General features: G+C 37.0%; 1 pseudogene; it reads left to right on the top strand.

The window, feature by feature from the left end:
* Nucleotides 1–5,274: 5,274 nt before the first annotated feature.
* Nucleotides 5,275–6,008, top strand: LOC101559786 (annotated as a pseudogene).
* The last annotated feature ends 4,932 nt before the right edge of the window (nucleotides 6,009–10,940 follow it).

The following is a 10,940-nucleotide window of genomic DNA, read 5'->3' on the forward strand; positions in this document are numbered from 1 at the left end:
AAGGCAAGAACAAAAAATCAGAAACAAAGACAGAAACAGAGTAGCATACAACAGTGCATATGTTACAGATTTTGAAAACAAGAATAGCTTATGAACAGTGGTTGATATATCTATTTTTATCATCAAATCTGTTGCTCAGATTAACAGATATAGTTGTATAAAATTGGACATATGATTGAATATTACTGCTTGCTTTCAAGAAACCTTAAATTTTTGTTCTTCTTTTTTTCTTTTCTTACCTTTTAAAACATTATTTTAAAGAGAGCACAGCAATAACTGATATGATATTAGAAATGGCACACATTTAGAAGACCAAGATGTATTCAAGTATGTTTTTTTTTCTGTATTTTAGGGAAGGGTTATAGGGTGTTCAGGGTCTCACTACCAAATCAGACTCTTAGTGATTCTCCTGTTTACAGCTTCCCAAATGCTGGGATTACAGGTGCATGCCACCATACCCAGTCTCAATCACCATCTCAGCATGCCCCAAGGGATGGGGCTGGCACAACAGGCCTGGGGATTGAACCCCTAACTCCTGCACCTGCTTGCAGGTGCTTTAATTCACTGAGCTAAGATGTGCCTTTAAGTGTCTGAGACAGTGCTTTAACCCAAAGGCTTAAAAATTTACTGCCCTGAATTATAGCAACAAAACTACATCAAGATCCTGTACTCCATAATTGGTGTCAATTTAACCAAAACAGTTTCAGTCTTCAGGGCTTGGCTAGCAGAGGTCTGAAGCACAGCTGTAGGTCAGTGAAGGCTAACTGATGCGGTATAGGATTCAGGGTTAGAGTCAGAGTCCTGCTTTCAAATCCTTGCCACCTTTTGAAAAATAAGTTCCCTCTTTGCTCTTCTTCACCCACAGAGTGCACATTGGTAGTGTCTGTGCACCCCTGAAATGATTAGGTACTTATTGCATACCAAACTCTATTCTGGATCATAAGACTGTAACAATTAAAAGATAATCAGGTATATTGAGTGCTTACAGTCTAATAAAGAAAAGGCAATTAATCAATGAGGAAATAAATCAATTTTTAAAAAAGTACAATGGGGGTCTTCTGTGGGCTACTGGGAGAAGCAGGACTCTGCACACCTCCACTCCACCCCACAGCACCATGGGGCAACACTGGACCCCAAAGAGTTTCAGGAGCTTCCGTGAGATGCTCTGGAGGGGAGAGACTCTGCACCCCACCACCACCATGGCAGGGTCAACAATAAGCCTCAGGGAGCCTCAGGAACATAAGGTGCTCTGGTGAGCAGCTCAGAAGGGGAGAGTCTCTGCACCCCACCACCCCTCTCACCATCTCAGGAGCAATGCTCAACACCAGGGAACTTCAGAAGCTTTGAAAATGTTAAAATAAAGAAGAAAAATTCAATTTCAGACCTCCAACCCATCCAGAACAAGTTGAGAAAACATCAACATAAAAGAACCTAAAGTTTCTGAAGTGATTTCAACTAAAGAAAAGAAACAACTTTATTGAGCTATAGAAGAAACCAGATCAGAAATAACCCCTCAAGTAATAAAAGAAATGACAACTATAATGAATGAATTGCTCAGCAAAGAAGACATAGAAAATTGAAGAAATTTATGAATGAATATTATAGGAAAGAAATAAAGTGTAAAACAGATTCAAAGAGATATCCAAGAAATTAAATATTCCATTGAAATCTGGCAAAACTGCTTGAACAAAACTGAAGATAGACTTCCAAACCTTGAATACAGCATTGTAGCTAGCAATAACAAAAGAAAAGTTCTCTTTAAAATGACATGAAACCAGGAAATAACAATTCAACAGCTTCAAAATGATGCAAAGAAAAACAACATAAGACTGATAGGTTTCAACAAAAAGTCAGGAGTCAGCATGAATAACATTAAAAGGACTATTTTCAGAAGTGACAGTAGAAAATTCCCCAAGCATTAGAAAAGAATATGACATAGTGATAAGGGAGGCATAATCACAGAGCCATAACTAATTAGCCATAACCAAAATAAATCTATACCTAGACACATAATAATAAAGATTCCATAAATCTAGCAAATGAATAGAATATTAAAAACTGTTAGTAAAAAGAAACATCACCTATGAAGGAAAAACCACCTACCAGAATCGTGGAAGATTTCTTAACACAAGCCATCAATCAAGAAGAGCTTGAAATATTTCTGGCCCTGAAAGAAAACAACTTCCAACATAAATTGATGTACCCCTACAATACTATCTCTCAAGATGAATGGAGAAATAAGATATTTCCATGACAAAGAACAACTGAGGAAATGCATGACCAGCAAGCCAACACTACAAAGAGTACTAAAAGATATTCTTGATAGCTATAGAAATGACCACAATTCCAAGAATAACAATAGAATGGACCCACCAAATAGGGCAAGCAATTAAACAGAGTAGAAATATAGGGAAACAACATCAGGAAAACATGACAAAAATAAGCCAATACATATCAGTAATAATCATTAATGCAAATGGACTCAATTCATCAATCACAAGAAACAGATTGACAGAGTGGATCAAGAAATAAAATCCAACAATATGCTGCATACAAGATGCACGCTTAACACAAAAGGAAATTCATAGACTAAAACAACATGGAAAACAATATTCCATGTGACAGGAACTCAGAAAAAAAATGGGGGTAGCTATTCTGTTTGCAAGACAATGTGATATTCAAACCAAGACTAACCAAAAGAGATAAAGAAAGTCACTACATACTTGTTAGGGGGAAACTGAAAAAGGAAGAGATAATAATCATAAATATATATGTACCCAATATGGGACCACCCAACTATGTATGACAAATTTTAACAGACATGAAAAACCAAATAAACAGTAATACAATCATAACAGGGGGCTTTGTCACAAAGAGATAGGTCAACTAGACAAAAAAGCATCAAAGAAATATCAGAATATACATTCTTCTTAGCTGCACATAGAATGTTCTCTAAAATATATGAACCCATACAACATGCTTAAGTAATTGCAAAGGAACCAAAATTATTCCATGTATATTGTTAGGCCATAGTGCAATGAAATTGGAAATTACTGACAAAAGAAATCACAAAAACTCCATAAACACATGGAAATTTAAAAATCATAGTGATGCTACATACTGTGAAGATGGTAAAGCTAATGTTTTGGAGCTGTGCTATCAGATATAGTGACTACATTAGTCAACTTTTTCTATGACTGGACACAATACCTGACATCCACAGCTTAAAGGAAAAAAAAATAAGTGAGTTTGGCTTATAGTTGAAGGGAATGCAGCCCATGTTTAGCTATCACCAAAGCAGGAACAGCATGGTGGAAGGATCATAGTGGGCAAAGCTGCTCAGTTCATAGTGGAACAGGGGAGCAATGCCAGAAAAGAAGGGCCCAGGGACAAGATAAAGACCTCAACGCTAAGCCTCCATTTCCCACCAGGCACACCCAAAAGTATACCTGCTGATGCCCCAGGCCAATCCCAATCAACCAAGTTGACCCAATCAAGCTGAGGGTCTCATGGCCACTAACCACATGTGGCTATTTCAGTTGAAATTGATTAAAATTAGATTTAAAGAATTGGTCCCTCGTGCAGTAGTGATATTTCAAATCCTCAATAGCTACACATAGCTATCTTGTTGGACCAACCAGAAAGAGAACTACATCATCACTGAAATTCCTGTTAGACATCACTATTAACTTCTGTGACAAGGAGAGTTTGAGACAACAGACCAGGCTAGGTGTTGTTAATATACATCAGGAGCTATTCAATCCAGAAAAAAAACTGTAGTAGACTCCACACATTGCAATCATCATTATGTTAGTTAACTTATGTCATGTCATGTCATGTTTTGTCATGCCATGCCATGCTATGCTATGCTATGCTATGCTATGCTATGCTATGCTATGCTATGCTATGCTATGTTAACATGCCAGGGATATAGCTCAGTGGCTTAAATGCCTGGCTGGCAAGCTCAAGGTCCCAAGTTTGACTCCTAGTATTGAAAAAAGAAAGAAAAGAAAGAAAGAGAAAGAAACAACAAAAAAAATCTTTTGAAGCTATGTACTTTTTTCACCTTATTCCACAACTTGTAAAGCTTGAACATAGACTAATTTAAATGTAACTTTAAAAAAACTTTCAAATCAGGGACTACTAATACCTGAAATTCTAAGTTTATGATTTAGGCTAGAAATACTTAGGGGAAGACTTTTATATATAGTTTTCCTTGGAGGGCAAATATTACTTAAATTTTTGATGAACAATAAGCTTCAAAAAGTATTCAAGTATCAAACAGAGAGGATTATGGGAGCAATTTCTTGAAAGTTAAAATTTTATTTTTAGAGGAGTTGGGAAAAAACGATGTAGTGAAAGCAACAATCTCTCCAAGATTTGGTATCCAGACTGTGGAAGCAACTGAGAGAAGAAACAAAGAGAAAAGCAGCTCTCTGGGAACCAGAAGAATCACACATACACACACACACACACACACACACACACACACAAATGTAGAGAAGAAATGGAATTGGCATACAATACAGAGGATGGACGGGGCCCTTCATGCTTTGTCCTGAGAGCACACCACTCTAGGCAGCTCACCACAGCTGATAAGATGAAGTGAAAGGAAAAACTTCTCCTCACAGAGAAATGATACAGTAGAGCAGATCCAGTGGTAGCTGTAATCTGCAAGAAAAATGTGGGACTCTGCTCCCAAGGAGTTCTTCTATATGCAATTGCAGAGTGACTCTACTACAACTGCTCACCATATCCCCAGAGAGCATGTTCAGCTGGACACTTTTTAAGGAAGGTTTGTGTCTAGATTACCTTTCTCTTGAAATATCTGACATTCAAAATGAAGTTGAAGAAAACCTCACCCTCAAAATAACAAAATTTTTCCTTTCATTCTCCTTTTTTCTTTTATGAATGTGTGTTTTCTTTTCTTCTTTTATATGTCTTCTTTACTAGTTCATAGAGGGTAAGGTATTTCCAGGACAAGGAACACCTCAAGAAACTCATGACCACCAAACCAGCATTACATAAAATTTTCAAGGTTAACCTACAAAGAGACAGTGAAGCCAATGATAAGTCAAAATGAATGTACACACCTGGCAAGAGGAACAGCTAAGCTAATGGCAAAGATGAGAAAATCGCATAAGGAAAATAATGCAATGACAGGAGCAAATCGATACCTCTCAGTAATAACTCTCAACATGAATTGTGTCAATTCTCCTAGCAAAAAATTCAGATTTCAGGAGGATCAAGAAATAAAACCAGGTCTTAAAATGGATGCCAGGAGTTCGCTTCTTGGTCAAAGAAAAGATATGGAGTGGACTGCTACCTCCCGGCCTAAAGGAAAGTGATACTGAGTTGGATTTTGAAGATGAGCCCACACTACAGAACAGTGATCATAACTTACAGGAAGACAAAGAGGAAGGGACCACTAGAGAAACAGAAATCTCATATTTCTCAGAAAAGAACCAAAAACTGAAACAGAGACCAAAACAAATGCATATGAATAGGGCCCTTCTGGAATTCCCTTAAATATGTGGAATAAATTTCAACAACTGCATAAAAAAACATGCTGAACAGAAAACTTCAACCTTGAAATTCAGAAGGAGAAAGAAAAAAACGCTCCAGAAAAGGTAGACTGCAGAATGAAAAAGAGTCTCAAAGTCAGGACTCTGTGGGTAAGACCCAGTGGAAGGGGCTTACAGTACTTTGGAGCCAATGATAGATTTGAACCCCCTGTTAAAAAGAAAAACGTTGAAAAGTCAGGCCTTGAAAACAGGATACACCAGGCTGTGGAGGAGTGGGATGTGGAGAAAACCGAGGAGCTCAGCAACCAGCTTGCTATTTGAGAGCTTGTTGTAAAAATTGCCAAAGCAATTGCCTGCCTCAAGTTTGTAAAAGCCAAAAAGGAGGTTGAAAACTCACAGGCTGCTCAAAAAAAGAAGAAATTTGTGTGGGGGTTTGAAGCAAAGGAGAGATGGGAAACCAAAAGCAACATGGGATATATGTAACTGGGCAGAACTCTTGAGGACACATGGAGACTTGTGTGCTTCATTTACAGAAAAGACTTTTCTGTTTAGGTTATATATATCATGAAATTCATAGAAGTAGAAAGAAGTAAGTATAAATCTTGGGAGTTATCAGCTCTTCAGTTTTTTTCTAAGAATTTCATTCGATTGAAATAACTGGAATGAAGTATTTGTTATTTTGTATGAAATCTAAGCATATGTATAGGCAGAGAAGATTGGATTTTATTTATTTGTATAGATCTATGGTATAAAATCAATTTACCTTTTATCTGTTTGGTTTAGCATAGCCATAATCCTGGTACTTTCTTATCTGTTCTGGCACAACCACATTTTTCTGGAATTAATGTTTTTAAGATTGGTTTTTGTTTAAAATGGATTAGTCATAAGTGCAAAAATGTCTCAGTTGATGCTATATTGCCTGTAATTACCTTAATACTATAAATTACCAGAATGATTGTAATTATCTTAATGCTATAAAACAATTATTAATTACTTATTGGAAACAATGGTATTATTATTTCATAGTCCAATATAAAAGCAATTGATTAATTTTTGTGTACCATCAGATGATTACAGTGAAAAAGGAACAAAATACAGTAATTGGGAGCTGATTTAAATTCAGCTCTGTCTGGAATATCCTGTATACTGCTCAGTCATTTCAGTTCCTATAAGATGGTTCTTAGGAAAAAAGGTGCTGTGACTATTAGTCATAACGTAAGGCAACTGAACCGAAGAACTGCTTTCATACTATTTCTAGTTACTCCTTAAAACTTGAATGACGGCTGGGGAGATAGCTCAGTAAAATAAGTGCTTGTCTGGCAAACGCAGGGTCCTGAGTTCAATCCCTGGCAAAAAAAAAGAATGAAATGTTAATAAAGATAAGGAAATGATTGAATGAATTAATGCTCATAAAAAGTGTCATGGTGCCACTGGAAGCAGCACTCATTAGATGTGCGCTGCGTAGTGCTAATGGGAAGTTGCTTTGAGAAATCAGATGACAGTTGGTAAGTAGGATCACTGGACAGTAGGAAAAGTGAGTCATGATTCTAATTTATTATTTTTAGACTTAAAATATTAAAAGTTTTATTTATGGCAAAAAAAGAAATAAAACCAAACAATACATAGCATACAAGAAACACATTTATTTAAAAAATAAGTTAGTTGATTAAAAGTCAAAGGATAGGCAATAATATTCATGCAGAAGGAACACAGAATAAAAGAAAGAGTAGCTATCTCAATTTGAGACAGTGTATTTCAAGCCAAAACTGATCAGAAGAGACAAAGAAGGTCATTACATGTTGGCTAAGACAAAAGTCCAAGAGGAAGAGCTAACAATTATGAACATTTGTGCACCTAATTTCATAATGTAACAGAAAAATGCCCCTCCCCCAGCCACTATGCTTCAGTTGCTTAGCTGCCCAGGTAATAGTTCCTGTTCCTGTTCCAGTTTCTTGTCTCTTAGAAATAGCTGAACACTGATGCATGGCTGGTCACTATGATGCACACTGTGTAAACCAATCCTCAATTGACAAGCCATTTTGCCTCTGCACTTCCTGATTCTTTATCCAATATAAGCCCTAGTCCACCAGAGATCAGAGCCTGACAATCTGGGAATGATCCTAATCAATGTATAAAAGTCTTGTAAAATGGAAAATGAGTGGTTGAGTCTGTTTATGTTTGCATATTTATTTAAGAAGCACATGTTGGTTAAGCACACACTAATTTCATTCATACTTCTTTGAAAAGTATTATTAGGAATATTGACAGTGCATCAGCTAAGAATTTAGCAAAATCAATTCAGTGAAAGATACAAAACATATTTATTTCCAGCTAGAACTGGAAATCCCTGTCTGTTAACCTAACAGCAATGGTATTCAGTGTTCTTAAATGTGAAAATCATAAACTACTCCAATCATAACAATACAAAATTGCTGACCAAATGGCTATATGAAAAAAAGGATTAACCATCTCATTAGGAACCAGACAGTGTTGACTGAGCTATCAGGGAGGTCTGAGATGATTTGCCTCTTCCTGGAGCTACCACCTGGTGCTCCTACAGTGGACCAAATTTACAGATTAATCTCATATGCAGAATTCACATTCAAAGGTTTTATGGGAACAGATGTCAAACATAGCACTTGCTGAGAGAACATCTTCTGGGAGGGTTGGTAAGCCACACTCCTGCTGATGCCCCCCAAGGACAACCATTTCAGCTTTCCAAAGAAAAGCTATGTGATCCCCTTCCATCCTCTCCTCCTGGGCTAATTACTGTAGAGCAAGAAAAGCAATGTAATTACACTTTTATATTATACAAAAACTACAAAGCTACAGCTTAAAAGTGCTTTAAGACATAGACTTTGTCCAATTATAAAACAGAGTTCATTGTGCACAGGAAGATAAATTGTACCCTCTGTCACCAACAACTCTTCAAAGCAAAATGTGAGTCAAATTAATACAACAGACTAATGACAACTAGGAAATAACATGCTCTCTGCCTCAACACCTGACCCGACTTATTAACAAGCCTATGAGCAAGCCTACCTGCAGAAGCTTGAACTCACTGGAGAACAGAGAAGTAATTGTTTATTACCTTTGAACCAGTCTGCTACGGGGTATGGTTCTTTGACAAGTTCAGTAAACACTGCAAAAGACTCATTACTTTGAGGAGAGGAACCCACATAGAAAAACTAATTTTTCTTCTAGTTTCACAATATTACAAGCTTATTCCTTTGAAAAGGTCCAACATATACAAAACTTGAATAATGGCTGAGAGGTATTTCATTAGTTTTGCTTACTTCCTAATACACTGCAGATATTTCCTCATGTCACAACATGCACTTGTAAGGCATGATGGACCGTATATGGGGCACTAATTTCAACAACCCCTGTTTTAGAACATTTGGTGTAGTTCCAAATCTGATGTTATAAATAACACTTTGAGAAACATTCTCCTACATAAATCTGCCTTTATATTTTTCTTCAAGAGACATTTATAAACATGAAAGTACAAGGTCAAAATATTTTGAATATTTTTCAAACTCGTGATAAGTATGGTCAGTGCTAGAAGCTACTCTGGTTTACATACAACATAAAAGAAAAATAAGTGAGCATACTTTGAACTATTTGCTGTCAGGAGACAAGTGCAAGATGGCCAAGCTGGAGACCCAGAACAGCCAGGCCCCAGAAGGTGCAATAACCAGCGAGACCAGCAACATGGAAGTCTCTCCTGGAGCAGCAGCAAGAAGCCAGCCCTTGAGCTCCAAAAAGCTCTACCACCACAAGGGTCCCAGCCCCAACTTCCAGAGGCCCAGATGTCCACACCCAGCACAATTCCCACGGCAAGCTCAGCCGGAGCACAGGACACATTCCTGGGATCTGACCCGGACACTGTCACAGAAATGTGGACACCAGAGATGGTTGACCCCCTTCATTCTCCTCTGTTTGTCTCATTGGCTATCCCTTTTCTGTCTGGTTGGAAGTAATCTTGATTTGGAGTGTATTTTGTAGTTATTTTTGTTTGGGATTTTCTGTTGTTGATGTTTGTCCTCTTCTCTCGGGTGTACCTCTTTTTCATTTCTTCTTTTCTTCCTTTCTTTTCCATTCCCCTTTTCTTTCTGCCTTCTTTTGTTTTCACTGTTTAGATTCTTATGTATCATTTTCACTTTCTTCTATTAATCTTCTTTCTCTTTCCTCAACTACATTTTTTGAATTTAAACATTCCAGCAAGTGAAAATTGTGTCTTCCCCTTGTAACTACTCTTTCACATTCTATTTTGTTCTTTTCCCAAAGAGTCCTCCAGTTTCTCTAATCTTGAGTGGTCATCCTTTGACCTCCAGCCTTGCCTCTACTATATTTGACCTCATTCATCACTTTACCTTGTCCCCACCCATCTTAAGACACACACACACACACACACACACACACACACACACACAAAATGTAAAAATCATTCCACTAAGGAGAAAACACTGCACACAAGGACACAGTGTGTGTTTGATTTTGCAATATATCTTTAGAGTTTGCTCTTATGGTCAGAGATAGAAGGTTAAAGGTTACCATAGTTTGCTGGTAGTTAAGCTGTACTCAAAACTACTGTTATTGCAAGCTATGCTACTTTACGCAGGATGTCATACATATTATAATCAGTTTTTCCTCCCCTGTATGATAATGCTTTGATTGAATGGGATCACAATCACCACCCCTGCCCAGAACCAAAGCATTAGATGCTGGACTTCACATTGGGAAGGTAAGTTCTTGGGATAGCTCTAAAGAACCTACATCTAGAGGACATCCCTGAAGAATAGGCATCCCTTAGAGAAGCCTCAATACTAGTGATAAAGCTGTCATAAGAATTCACCAAACATCAACAGAAAACAATATAAAATTAAAAAGAGATAATACAAAATGACAATATGCTGAAGCAAAATGCAATCCAAGACCCTTGCCCAACCAGAACAAGCCCAGAACATAATGACATAGAAAAGACTGAAAGTCAAATACTTGAATTTTCTGAAATGATAGCAACAGAAGTGAAAAAAAAAAGTAGAAAGGCTACAGAGAAAATAATCTTTAAGGTACAAAAAGAAATGATGATTAAAATTAAAGATATCAGAGATGACATAGATAAAAAATATATGAGCTTAGAAAAATGATGGAAAAAAATGTCTAACATAGAAAAGAAATGGACTCCACAAAACACATATAAACAGAAATCCAAGAGATGAAAGCCTCCATTGAAAGTATGTGCAGCAGACTACATGAAGGACAGGATAGAATATTAGATATTGACAGAATAGGAGCTAATGATCAGGAAAAGAAAGATAGCCTAAAAATAACAAGAGACCATGAAAAATCAACCTAACTACTATAAGATTACACAAAGAAGAATAGAATAAGATTGACTGGTGTCAACGA

This window comes from Octodon degus, unplaced genomic scaffold (genome assembly GCF_000260255.1).
Source record: "Octodon degus isolate 3935 unplaced genomic scaffold, OctDeg1.0 scaffold00028, whole genome shotgun sequence".
Taxonomy (NCBI): Eukaryota; Metazoa; Chordata; class Mammalia; order Rodentia; family Octodontidae; genus Octodon; species Octodon degus.